The 13,189-nt window shown below is 40.8% G+C and overlaps 1 protein-coding gene across 4 annotated transcripts in view; it reads right to left on the bottom strand.

Moving 5' to 3' along the window:
* The window catches only part of arhgef28a (Rho guanine nucleotide exchange factor (GEF) 28a), a 393,722-nt gene that overhangs the window by 33,612 nt on the left and 346,921 nt on the right, over positions 1-13,189 (bottom strand). The window lies entirely within an intron of this gene.

Below are 13,189 nucleotides of genomic sequence, written 5' to 3'. Positions count from 1 at the left end.
ACATTCTACCCCATTTATAATTATATGTAACTTCAGCTTCTAAATATGGTGAAGGTGATTAGAGTAGAATAGAAGAGTACAGTTTAAGCACTACTCTGTATCTTTCACAGATAAGTTTTCAATCACCTTTCCAGTTGAAATGAATAGTGATATGTGGCTGAATTGGCAGTTTTCCCACTTACTATGGCACAACTATGAGATTGCAATAGACTTAATTAGCAAGCCTGAACCTATAGAGTAGCCATACTGCTGGAGAAGAACTGCTACAAAGTGTATATCACTCTAAACTTAACAGACAAATAAAAACAAAGGAAAAAATGTCAGCTGTACAATATGTAAGGCAGAATAGGCCATGAGGTACATTATGCTGAGAGACAATCTAAGCCAAAAAAGCAGAGCAATCATAGACAAAAGGTAGAATGCAAAAACTGCGGACAGCATGCACAGGAAAAGAAGAACTGTCCATCGTGGATTAAGTGTTTTAACTGCAAGAAGCAAAACCATTTGCACACAAATGTTTGGCCAGAAAACAAAACAAATCGAGCTTACATATAAGGCCACTGGAGAGATATCAGCAGACAACTGTTACAATCGTTACCCAAACTGGTGAGAATCAAGCAAATAAGAAGTGTCAGACAGACACTGGTGAATCATACAACACTATGACCTTTTCAGATCTATGCAAAGTAGTTCAACACATGGTGGTCTGAAATTGAAATTCTCAAAGTTATGTTGAGGCTGTATAATGGTACGATACTCATACCAAGAGGCTAAGTTAGTCTGACAGCCCAATGCAATGGTAAGAAGGAAGATCTGGACTTTCAGATCACAGCTAAAACACATTCAACACTCAATTCAGCTGAAGCCAGTCTAAGGCTCGGACTGGTAACCCTGAACATGCCGACAGAGATTTACAACATGTCAAAGCACACAAAACAATTGACCACTGAACAGATCCTAGGAAAATACAAAGATGTGTTCACAGGGTTGGGATGTATGCCAGGAGAATATCATCTCTAAGTAGATGAGTCGGTAAAAACAATTCAATACTTTCTGAGGAGAATTCCGGCTGCCCTCAAGTCGAGCCTAAGAAACAAGATGGAAGAACTGGCACAGCATTTCATGTTAACACTGAGATAACCTGGAAAACTATGAATACGCTTAAACCCAGAAGATCTAAATAAAGCTTTGAAGAAACTTCACCACCTCATGCCCACCATCGAAGGAATTTTGCCACAACTTGCCCCGGCAAAGATCTTTATTACCCCAGATGTGAAAGATGGTTAATGGCAGGTAATGTTGGAGGTAATCTGGGTCACCCAGCGAAGACATGAACCAGATTATCCAACATTAATATCTACTTAAATATTCCAATTCAGCATAACACCATGCATTTTAGAAATGTCAGATGTTCCCACCGTCAGTGTGATTTAATGCCAGCAAGAATCACTACTGGTCTCCAAAAATGGACACCAAATGCAATGAGCACATCAAGGGCTCAGAGGCAAGTGTAGCCCTAGGAAGTCAGGGGGCTTGATGATGGGGGTGATGATACCAGGATGAGGTGAGCCCCAATGATACTGGGAACGGTGGGGGGGGGGGGGGGGGGGGGGGGGGCACCCAATAATGCTGGGGATGGGAGTGCTCAATGATGCCAAGGATGAGGGCAGGGGGCACAGGCGATGATGGCAAGGATCAGTGGGTGTGGGGATGGAGGGGTTGGGGGGGGTGGTTGCCCAATGAAAATGGGGATGGAGGGGGGTGGTGATTATGCTGGGGATGTGGGTGGTATGATGCCAATTATGGGGTGGGGGTGTGTTGATGCCAGTCTAGGGGAGAATGCTACAGTCTCATAATTTTTGCTGGATTTATAACACTTGCTATATTGTTTGAAGCAAAAGTTCAACAAAACTGTGATGTAGAAAATCAAAGTAATCATATCATACTCCAATAATCACTAGTAAGCACTAAACAGTGAAGGAAATGATTTGTTATCTGTGTAAACAGCACCACATTTCTGAACAGAGCTTTATCTTCTAACTTCAATTCTGCATTCTTTACATATATCAATTTTAAACAGTCTCAAAATTCTTCAGAAAACAGCTGACAGAGCATGTAACTTTCCTGGTTGCCACAGTAAAGCTCTTTTACTGCCTGCTGCTCTCAATCCTCGACTTGCAAATTTTATTCAGTAGCTGCGATGCTCTAGCTGATAAGGCAGACTGAGATTGCCACTATGTTTATTTTTTTTTACAGCCGGCAATGCTTTCAATTTGTGACTGAAATACAATCAAAAGAATCCTCATGCTTCAGACTTGAGCAATGCTGGTGATCCTGCCTCTGACCCAATAATCATACCTCAGGAATCATTACACCGTAAAATACTGAATATGTATAAATGAAACGTGTTACACAATCTATGCATTTTCACAGGTGAACTATATTAGTTTCTTTAATGTTGAAGGGCGTCACACTTTGTGACACGCAATAACTGCTTTGCAATTGCGAGAGTTTATCACTTTGTGAATGCGCAGTCTGTCCAAGTTCCTTCCCAAAGGTCATTCAGAAAGCTTGTTGATCTTTTTCATTCTTTTCTTCAATATTTGAAATTTGCGATGTCTAAAGTAAGCGCTTAAACAAAATGTAAAAAGTCACAATGATATCCAGCTTTGGAAATTTCTTTTGTGTCATTTAACATCTTCATTAAGTATTTCACTTGAAGGTTTCAGTCACCTCACAGAACAGAACTTTCTAGTCATTACCATATTACTTTTCTTTTTGGGGCTTACTGTAAACAAACTGGCTGCTGTGTTTTCTTTATTACAATAATAATTCCGCTTCTTTGGGCGTAAAGTGCCTTTAATGTTCTGAGGTGCAATTCTTTCTTTTTCTTTAACTTCCTAAATCCTGAGCTTGTAGTTGATATTTTTGCCTAGATCTCTAACTCTGTGAGCTGAATTTAGAACATGTAGTGTATCTGTGGCCTACCTAATTTCAAACACTATGTAAGTACTTCCCAGTTAAGACGATATGACATAGGAACAGAAGTAGGCCATTTGGCCCATCAAGTCTGCTCCACCATTCAATGAGACCATGACTGATGCAGCTATATCAGGGGAATGTATTTTACACAGAGGGTGGTGGGGGCCTGGAATGCACTGTCAAGCAAAGTGGTTGAGGCGGACAAGCTGGGATCGTTTAAGGCTTATTTAGATAGCCACATGAACAGACTGAGAATAGAGGGATACAAACGAATGGTCTAGTTGGGCTCATGAGCGGCGCAGGCTTGGAGGGCCGAAGGCCTGTTCCTGTGCTGTATTGTTCTTTGATCTGATACAATCCTCAACTCTACTTTCCCACCTCATCCCAATAAGTTTTGATTCCCTTACTAATTATAAGTCCACTGTCCTGACGGATGATTTTATTTACGCTCCTAGTACTTTCTGCCTAGTAGTTTTTTTAATTTGTGAAACAATGTATCAAATGTCAGAAACTCCCTGAGGTATATTTTATAATACAGAGAAGTGATGTTTGTATGCGTGAGAGAAAGAGGTAAAAAATATAATTGTCTCTATAACTTTTATTTTGCATATATACACTTTAAACGAGGTGGGCATGAGGGAGAAATAAATTCCTTTATCCCAATTACTGTGGCGGGGGAGCTGGGGGGGGGTGGCAGAGAATCCAGCCAACTGTCAAAAGTAGTTCCAGGATCTCATCAAGTAGGAAAGGTAAGTGGTATCCCATATTCAAGTTCAAACTTCTCTTCTTGAGGAAGGAGAGCACAGAACTTTAGGGAAAGGCAGAGAAATGGGGAGCAAGGGAAAAGGCACTCCTCCAGTAATAGCACCTTAACTGTTATGCAGGAGGCAGCATGGAAAGGCAGACTGGGGGATTGCATTGCCATTGGCAAATGGAGGGATGGGGGTCTCACAATACCTGGTGACAGCATTAGATACCACACTGCCACATAATGATCACTCGCTTGGTTTGCCGTCACCGCTAACTGAAATGTGAACATTTGCACAATGACTTTGAACCTTTTCCACTCATAGTTCTAATTCATATCTTTTATCTTCCACAGATCCTTTAAGCATGTCACTAAACTGAAGCTGGAGGAGAGCAAGGATTTCTCACGGGAGGTTGAACATTCTCAGGAGGCGCCTTTAAGTGACTCGTGCAGCAGCTCTGATGCACACTCTTGGTAAGGTCTCTAAGGCGGTTAGCTAGGTTGTCACTTCTTGAGCTACAGATCGCAAATGAGCAGGAACAGGTGTTGGAAAGGAGAATCATTCTAGAAGAGCATTGCATACTCTGGGGTCTGCTCAGCTGGATGCTTCTTCCGGTCTAAGATCAGAAATGTGGATGTTCATAGACATTTGCACAGTGTTCAGCACCGTTCACAAATGCTCAGAAAAATGATCTGTCCATGTTCATGTGCAGCAAGACATGGACAACATTCAGGCATAAGCTCAAACATGGTGAATAAGATTTACACCACAAGTACAAGGCAACGACCATCTGTAATAAGAGAGTGTCTGACCATTTCCCCTTGAAATTCAAGGTGATTAGGACTCTCCAAAGCCTGTCCACCACCTACACAGCACAAATCAAGAGTGTGATGAAATGCTCTCCACTCCTCTGAATGAATACAGCCCCAACAATGCTCAAGAAGATCAAAACCATCGAAGACAAAGCAGCTCACTTGGTAGGCACCTCAGCTGCCTTAAGCATTCACTTCCTCCACCACTAGCAGACAGTGGTAGCAGTGTATACCATCCACAAGACGCACAGCAACAACTCACCAAGGTTCTTTCGACAGCACCTATAATACCCGCAAATTCTCACACCTAGAAGTACAAGGCCAAAAACGCACACAACAACACTAACAAGTTCCCCTCCATCCCACACACACCATCTTGATTTATAAGATCACAGGAAATAGGAGCAGTGGGCCATTCAGCCCATTGAGACTGCTCCATCATTCAATAAAGATCATGACAGATCTGATTGTGGCCATAAAACTCCACTTTCATGCCTGTCCCCCATGACCCGTGACTTTCTTTCAGTCAAAGATCTGTCCAACTTAGCCCTGACTAAATTCAGTGACCTAGCCTCCACAGCTCCCTTGAATTGGAACTATATCTATGTCTTTGAATCAAAATCTTTGAACTGTCTCCCAAACATAATTGTGGGAATATTTACAAGTGCGTTCGCCACTGCCTTCCCAAGAGTAAGTCAGGATGGGCAATAAATACTGGCCTTGTTGGCAGTGCTCACACCCCAAGAATGGAAAACAAACCATGGGGATTATTGACAAGGAGGACTATTCTGGAGGAACAGCAGAGTATTTCCAGAGGCAGAGAGAATGGCTAGGGAGAGATAGGAGAAGTCTAACTCAAACATGAATGTTTTATTGAAAGGCAGAACAGCTTGAGTGGCCACATAAACTTAAGAATTAGGTGCAAGAATAGTTTATGTGTTCTCCTGCAACATCACCTTGTACCCAAGGGCAGGAAAAATGTAAAGGACAGACAGAAGGAGGAATAAATAGAAGATTCAAAGGGAAAAAAGTGAAAGAGAAAATAATGAAACAAAGCAGCAGAAAAGGAAGGGAGAAACAATACAAAGACATCTGAAACAGATATAAAAGTGAAACTATTCCTTGATTTACAATGTGGGACGCTATGGAAGATCAGCACATATTAATAATTTAATTTGGAACAAAATAAAGACAATTGTAAGCAAAGTAATTTGTCGCTGATTTTTGTACTAAATTTAGACATTGGTTCATTTTGAAATATTTTTTAAATACTTCAATAATCGTACTCTTCTGCATAGGATAGGAGCAAGGAGATTAGAAATTTGGCACATTCCTATTATTGCCATTCAGTGGATCAGAGTTGTATGAACCTTATGATATTACCATAAGTTACTGAACAACTTAATTGCTCTGAAACTCTAACTCTATCTCTTTCTTCACAGATCCTGTCAGACCTGCTGCGTATTTCCAGCATTTAGTGTTTTCAATATCAAATACAAATGTGCTGGTGCTCCCAGGCCCAAGGTGCCTCTGAAAGCAACAGATGCTAATTTTAACTTGTGATGGTGCTGTACATCATGGAGCCAATGCAAGGAGATCTAAGTCAGACGTTTCATAGTATAGATAAATGTAAAGTCATGTCTATTTCCAAAGTTCATGTAATTTAATGCTCTCCCAAGAAGCAACATGCCCAGTGAAACAGCTGAGGCTCCCTCATTGAATGTTTTTAAGGCAAGAATAGATAGATTTTTGAACAGTAAAGGAACTAAGGTGAGTGGGCAGGTAAGTGGAGCTGAGTCCACGGAAAGATCAGCCATGATCTTACTGAATGGTGGAGCAGGCTCGAGGGGCCAGATGGCCTACTCTTGCTCCTAGTTCTTATGTCCTTTTGGCAGTTAATAAATCACTATTATGAAAGTTAAGTTTGTTTCAGGTCTGACTTGGGCTTATAGCAATGGATATTAAAGTTAATGGTTTAACACAGTTGTGTTCTGAGTACAAGAAAAAAAACAAGCTCAATATGTAACTGAATGCTGCTGTGTTAAGTATTTGCATGAAAGTGTTGGCTGGGCACATCTCCGTAGCATATCACACTCAGATTTCTATTTACACACAAAGCTAATAGTTGGCTTGGTAACACTGGGACTTGGGAACCACACACACAGATAGCTACCCATATTATAAAAAATGCAACATAATTCATTGCAGGGCAAGAAAAATTCGAACAAAAATAAACACAAAATATATTGCAAATTGATAGAGATCTAAGCTATATAGCGAAAGCTAGTTCTAAAGTGAGAAACATTAATCAGATAAGAATTCTCAGAGGATTTGTCTAACTTTATAATCTACTTAACCTCTGGGACTATAATGCAGACTATAAACCGAAATTAAATTCCCATTAATTAAATAATTCTATCAAATCGGGTTACAGGTGCAGCCAAAGAACAGTTTAGTTTAATAAAGAATATTTAGACAGAGTATGATTCATGAGCATACATAATGGTGTAAGGTATTTCAACTTGTGTTGGTGCTGTACCTCATTGAGCCAATGCAAGGAGATCTAAGTCAGATGTTTCATAGTATTGATAAATGTAATATCTATTTCCAAAGTTAATGTAATTTAGTGCTCTCCCAAGAGGCAAACAACTTAAACATTTAAGAATTACCTTATCACAGAAAGCAATCCAGCACTATACAACAGACGAACAGACGAGGAGACTAATTTGGTCAGGTTTAATTTCACTATTGGAGTTTTAAACCGATGCTACACCATGATGTACTTTTAGAATAATATGGTATAAGTGAATTTGATTGTTAAAAGGCAACTGGTTCAAAGCAACGTGCAGATGGAGCCACATAAAAATGAATTAAATTGTATTATCAACTTTCATATATTAATTGTTGTGGACCTGATTGTATTTTGGACACTCGCCTGAAATAATATCTTGGCATTGTTAGTAGTTTAGCTTGCCAGTGTTCCAAGACTAAAATGATCACTCTTGTAACTTGAGATAATCATCATCATCAGTCGCCCCTCGATTCGAGGATGACATCAAGTCAGGTTCATGAGTTTCTGCTATGGGTCTTCATGTGACTGAACCATTCTGTTTTCATTAGTTGGTATGTCAGTGACTAGGGGTCACATTTTTAAGATGGACAGCAAGAGAGCTAGGAGTGAGACACGGGGAAATTTCTTTACTCAGAGAGCTGTTGGACTTTGAGAAGTGCAGCCAGGGAGAGGGGTGGAGGGGGATTCCATGGGAGAGAGTTAGATACATATTTGAAAATGATGAATTTAAAGGGCTACAAAGACAGGCTGGGGAATAAGACTAGCTGGGTAGGTTGGGAGCCGCTGCAGACACAATGGGCCGATTGGCTTTTATCTGTGGTAAAATTCTATGATTCTATGAAATGTGAGATGTTAGAATGATGGAGGGTTATGTAGGTTCCACTCATGAGCAACATAAATTCAAACTCAAGAACTTATCGCTCTGTAAAAACCACAACTGTGTTAACATTGTATGTAGTTAATACAGGAAATTATTTAATACATTTTAAAGAAGCTATCAAGCCATAGCAGACAAAATGATAGAAAGATGGCATAGTGTATGGTAGTTCCCATCCCTTTCCAAAGAACTTTACTACCTCGAGGCAAAGTACAATCCCTCAAAATATGTATTTGATCATTTGCATCACAGAACAAGTTCAGCTTCTTTAATCCATGATTGAATTGTCTTCCAAGAGTTATAAAAACATCATTCTGCTTCCCACATTATCTAAACATAGTTCTCAAAACTCAAAACAAATTAATGGAACATAGGAGTGGAAAAAGGAAATACTTCAATTGGGCTAAGTATTAATAAGAGTATTAGTGCAGATGAAGTCTTGGGGCATAAGTTAAAATTAATATTTTAAACAATTCATTAACTAAATTGTAGGAGAGGAAATTGAGACTATTTGTTTTAGGTCATGGAGGGCATTTGACATATTCTGCAATTCCTGCAGCATGTGGAAACTTCAGGACAACTCATGTGTGGGAAGTTTCTCCAGCTGCTTAACTGTGAGCTCATTTCCAAGCTGGGGGTGGGGGAGATATGAGAGTTTGCTGGATCATACGTTCCAGGACATTATCTCACAGATAGTCAGAGTTCAGGACAGAAGATGAATGGCCATCTGGAAGAGTGGGAAGTGGCAGGAAATAGAGGAGTTTTCGGGGTGTGTGCCAGATATTCCACATTGAGCACTGCTGGGAGTGATGACACCTTGAAGAAGCACAATGCAGACTATTGAACCAGTGGACAAGGGATCACACAGGAGGAAAAAGTAAAGGTAGAAGTACAGTCGTTTGACAAGATTGCATAGTTAAGTGGCAAACAGGAACTTCTGTAACCACCATTTGAGTCCCGCATGCTGGGTTCCCTCCCGGGAGCCAGAGTATGGAACATCGCATGGAATTTTATGCCTAGGGATGGGAGTGAATCAACAGTTGTAGAATCATAGTCATAGAATCCTACAGTGCCAAAGGAGGCCATTCAGCCCATCGGGCATACATCAACCACAATGCCAGCCAGAGCCTTTCCCCACAACGCAATGCATTTACCCTAGCTAATCCCCTAACATTAAGGGGCAATTTAGCTTGATCTATCCACCTAACCCGCACATCTTTGAAATGTGGAGGAAACTGGAGCACCCGGAGGAACCCACACAGACACAAGGAGAATGTGCAAACTCCATACAGACAGTGACTCAAAATTGGAATCGAACCCATGTCCTTGGCACAGTGAGACAGCAGTGCTAACTACTGAGCCACCCATTGTGATACACTCCAGTCCAACAACATTGAGGGGGCACATATTGAGGTCCTATGCCAAAGGAACTTGGGAGAAAGATAAAAAGACCTCAAATGTGGTAATCTCTGGATTAATTTCAGTGCCAAGTGCTGGTGACAGCAGAAGTAGGAAGATGGAGAGGATTGATGTGTGCTTTGAGGCATGGTACAGAATGAAGGGTGGTAGATTCTTGGGGTATTGGGACTACTTCAGGGGACGAAGACTCCTATTCAAAAGGGACAGAATTGAGAGCAGTGTCCTCACCCAGTGATTCACCATTGTGGCTGTGAAAGATTTAGGTCAGAATCTTACTACTGTTCACGACAGCGGGATTTTCTCATCCTGCCGCAGTGAACGGAGATTTGGCTGGCTGCCAAATTCTCCAACTTCATTGCAGCGGGAGTGCGGTGTGAATGGCAGGTAAGATCGTGACCTTAAACTTAATTGGCATGGGGTTAGGAAGTGGCACATACAATTAGAAAAGAGAAATAAATTCAATGAAGTGACAGTGTTTGTAGTGGAGAAAGACAAAATGTCATATTAGACACAAATAGATTAAGTAGGTCTATGAGGAATGTAAGGACAGGTTTAGAATGCATGTATGCAAACAGAACAATTGTGGCTAATAAGCCTGGTGATCTACAAGCACAAAATGCCATTTGGGAATTTGATGTATTGGTTTAAAAATACTCAGCATTGGATATTAATATTCAAAGATAAAATGTGTTCATAAAAGATAGGATATGAGAAAAGGGAGGTGTTGTGGCAGTAATGAATCTGGAAGACAGTCAGATGATTTTCCAGCTCCCCGACAGCACAGGCAGCTCACCTTTGCCTGCTGGCGAGATCTTCTGGTCCAGCAAAGGTCTATGGTGCTTTGAATGACTCGTCCACCCCACTGTTTAAGGTCACCTGTGGCGGGAAAATCCCGCCTACTGTTGCATTAGAAAGAGAGGATGCCCTTGGAGGGGACAAGGATTAGAGTTCAGAAGCAAACAACTCCTTGCCACGGGCAGACTGCAGTTCCAACTGTAGCCAGCACTCCTTGTGGCACTGTTGGGATTTGAGAGCTGCCAGTTACCAGACTGGTGGGTCACTCTTGGAGGCGGGACATTCTCCCACATGGGGGTGCAAATATTGACCTGCTGCAGTTGCAGGATCCAGTTGTGACTCTCACGACAGCAGAAGAGGACTCATGCCTGACTTTACAGTTGATGACAGGACATCACCTCCGTGGAAATTTCCAGCCAAAGTTTCTGTGTTCGCTGATTTAATTGCAGGTTTTTAAAAATCAGCCACAGAATTTTGCTTTTGTGCTATATTGTAAAAAAAATGAGATTTTTCTTCCAGACTGCTCACAAAATTATCTTGGGGATTAATCTTCTAATTCCTGGAGACTCCTTGCCAGTATGGATTGGCAACCCTGTGGGTGGGGGTGGGGATATAAATCAGCCAAGGGGTGCTTAGTATTGTATCATATACATTAAGCCCTAATTAAGGAGAAGAGAAGCCACCAGTCAGTGCTGGGGGAATAGTTACAAACAGCCAGAGGTAATTCCAAGATAACCACGCGTTCCCATGACGAGTATTGATGTGCCAGATGGTACTCTCAACTAAATAAAAAATTATTTGTTAATTTTATTTTGTAACTGGCGTGTGTATTTAATCAAAGGAAATGAATTGGCGGTTTAGCACTCAGTGGAAATGCAATGGTTGTGCAGTATTCACACTAACATAGATGGGGCATTGGAATAAAAATAGGAGATGGCAACTTTAACCCTATCTGCTCAGTTCCAACCAGACTGAGGTGGATCAGCTTCTGTCTGGAAGATGTATCAATCCAAATACCTTTAGGGAGCCTGGAGGAGTAGCCCAATCTTATTTCACAACTTTTAACAGGAATCTATTACATAAATATATCACTAAGCAATAGTTCCTTCAAATGTATGGTCTGCTAGTTTTACACTGTAATTTAGTTATGTGATCACAGTTTAAATAAACATCTAATCATATCTATACTATTTATATTTTTTCATTATTTAAGTCCTTGACTATGTTTTTTTCAATCTCCTTTCCCCCCATTAACAATAAGTACAATTCTATTCACTGCATTCTTAAAATCAAATTAACTGTATTAAGGTTTTCATAAAGAACTGGATGGAATCATGGACTATGAAACACAACGCAACAGCAAAATAATCTAGAAAATCCTTTAATCCCACATAACATGAGGTGAGTTTGCGGAAGCTCCAAATCGATTCCTACTCTAATCCATCACTACTGCTCTGCCTTCTTTCTCGCTCCTGCCCCAGGCTTGAATCCCAATTGAATAAGCCTACAGATATATCCTATGCTTCTCTCAGCATTCTTGGACTCACCGAATGGATCAATACCTCTCTATGAATTTCCCTCCAGCTTATTTGTGAACAAAACCCTCCACAATCTTATTTTTGGAGCCAAATGGCAGTAGAGTCAGCTGGTAACTCTCTCATTGCTGAATCACAAGGTTTTGGATTCAAATCTCACTCCAGGATGAGCTCAAAAATCATAGCCGACACTCTCACCCAGTTTTGCAGGAGCTGCACTGTTGCCCTTTAAGACTTTTGGATGATAGAACCAGAGAACCATAGAAACATTACAGCAAAGGAGGTCATTCGGTCCAACTTGTCTATGCCAGCCCAAGGACACCTTGGGGCCTTTTCTAATCCCACTTTCCTGCACTCGACCAATAGTTTATAGCACTTAAGGTGCAGTTCAGTACTTTTTAAAAGGATTTAGGTCACTGCCTCCACCATCAATTCAGGTAGCAAATTCCAGACACCCATCATCCACTCAGCAAATGTTCCAGTCTCAATTCACCTGCCCTTTAAGTAGTTCAGGTTGGCTTTAACTGCTGCTAGTAAGGGCCTCTTGCTAATGACTGTGGCCAATCAACAGCATGGTTCGAGCTAGCTGCATGCAGCAATCATGCTAATCAGTAGTTAGTGCAAAAATGGTCTACTGTTTGCATGTCAATCAACGGCCGTGGGTTAATTACACATCACAATCCCTGCGCCTGTTTCTGGAAACTATCCAATTTGGTGCCCCCATTTAGGGTACAATGAACTGACACTCAAATGGACTAACAGCTTTAAATATAACCTACTGCTGCTGACAATAGGCATTAACTGAACAATTAGAATTTCTTTGCTACAGGGAATTTATAAAGTACTTCTTTTCATTCAACATCATTCCTGCAATTGCTGAAAGATCAAACACATTTCTTCACACGCCCACTAATTGTTTCACTTTCCACACCTTTGCCAATTTTAGCTTTGTGGGAACTTGCCTCAGGTTGCTTGCACATTACTTTCCCATTGATTGTACCCAAGGGCACTACACCTCTGCTGTCTATTTAACTATATAAAAAATACAGGTTTAAACAGAAAGAGGCAAGTCATGGTACGTAATTAAGCAGTGTTTAATTGAAAAGATTTTTAAAAATTAACTCCAACAATCAGCTATGAACCTTTGTGTCAAACTGGAGAAATTATATTGAGTTCACATATAGAGAAGACTTCCTGGAATTAGTTCTATGAAATAAATGCCTTTTGTATGCAATTATTGGTATTTTAGTAATTACATGAACACTCGCACTACAGGTAGAAACGCACCTGCACCATCACGTGTCAACCCATTTGTTCTGAAGCCAAGCTGGTGATTGAACAGTATGTGCTGTGATTGAAAAGTTGTGACATATTCATTGTGGTTTCTATAAGCTTTGAAATGACTTTCGGTAGGGATACTGGGCCACAATACATTGCAATTTCACCTT

This window comes from Carcharhinus amblyrhynchos, chromosome 5 (genome assembly GCF_965287045.1).
Source record: "Carcharhinus amblyrhynchos chromosome 5, sCarAmb.v2.hapA, whole genome shotgun sequence".
NCBI classification, from domain to species: domain Eukaryota; kingdom Metazoa; phylum Chordata; class Chondrichthyes; order Carcharhiniformes; family Carcharhinidae; genus Carcharhinus; species Carcharhinus amblyrhynchos.
This window is presented reverse-complemented; position numbering and strand designations above follow the sequence as displayed.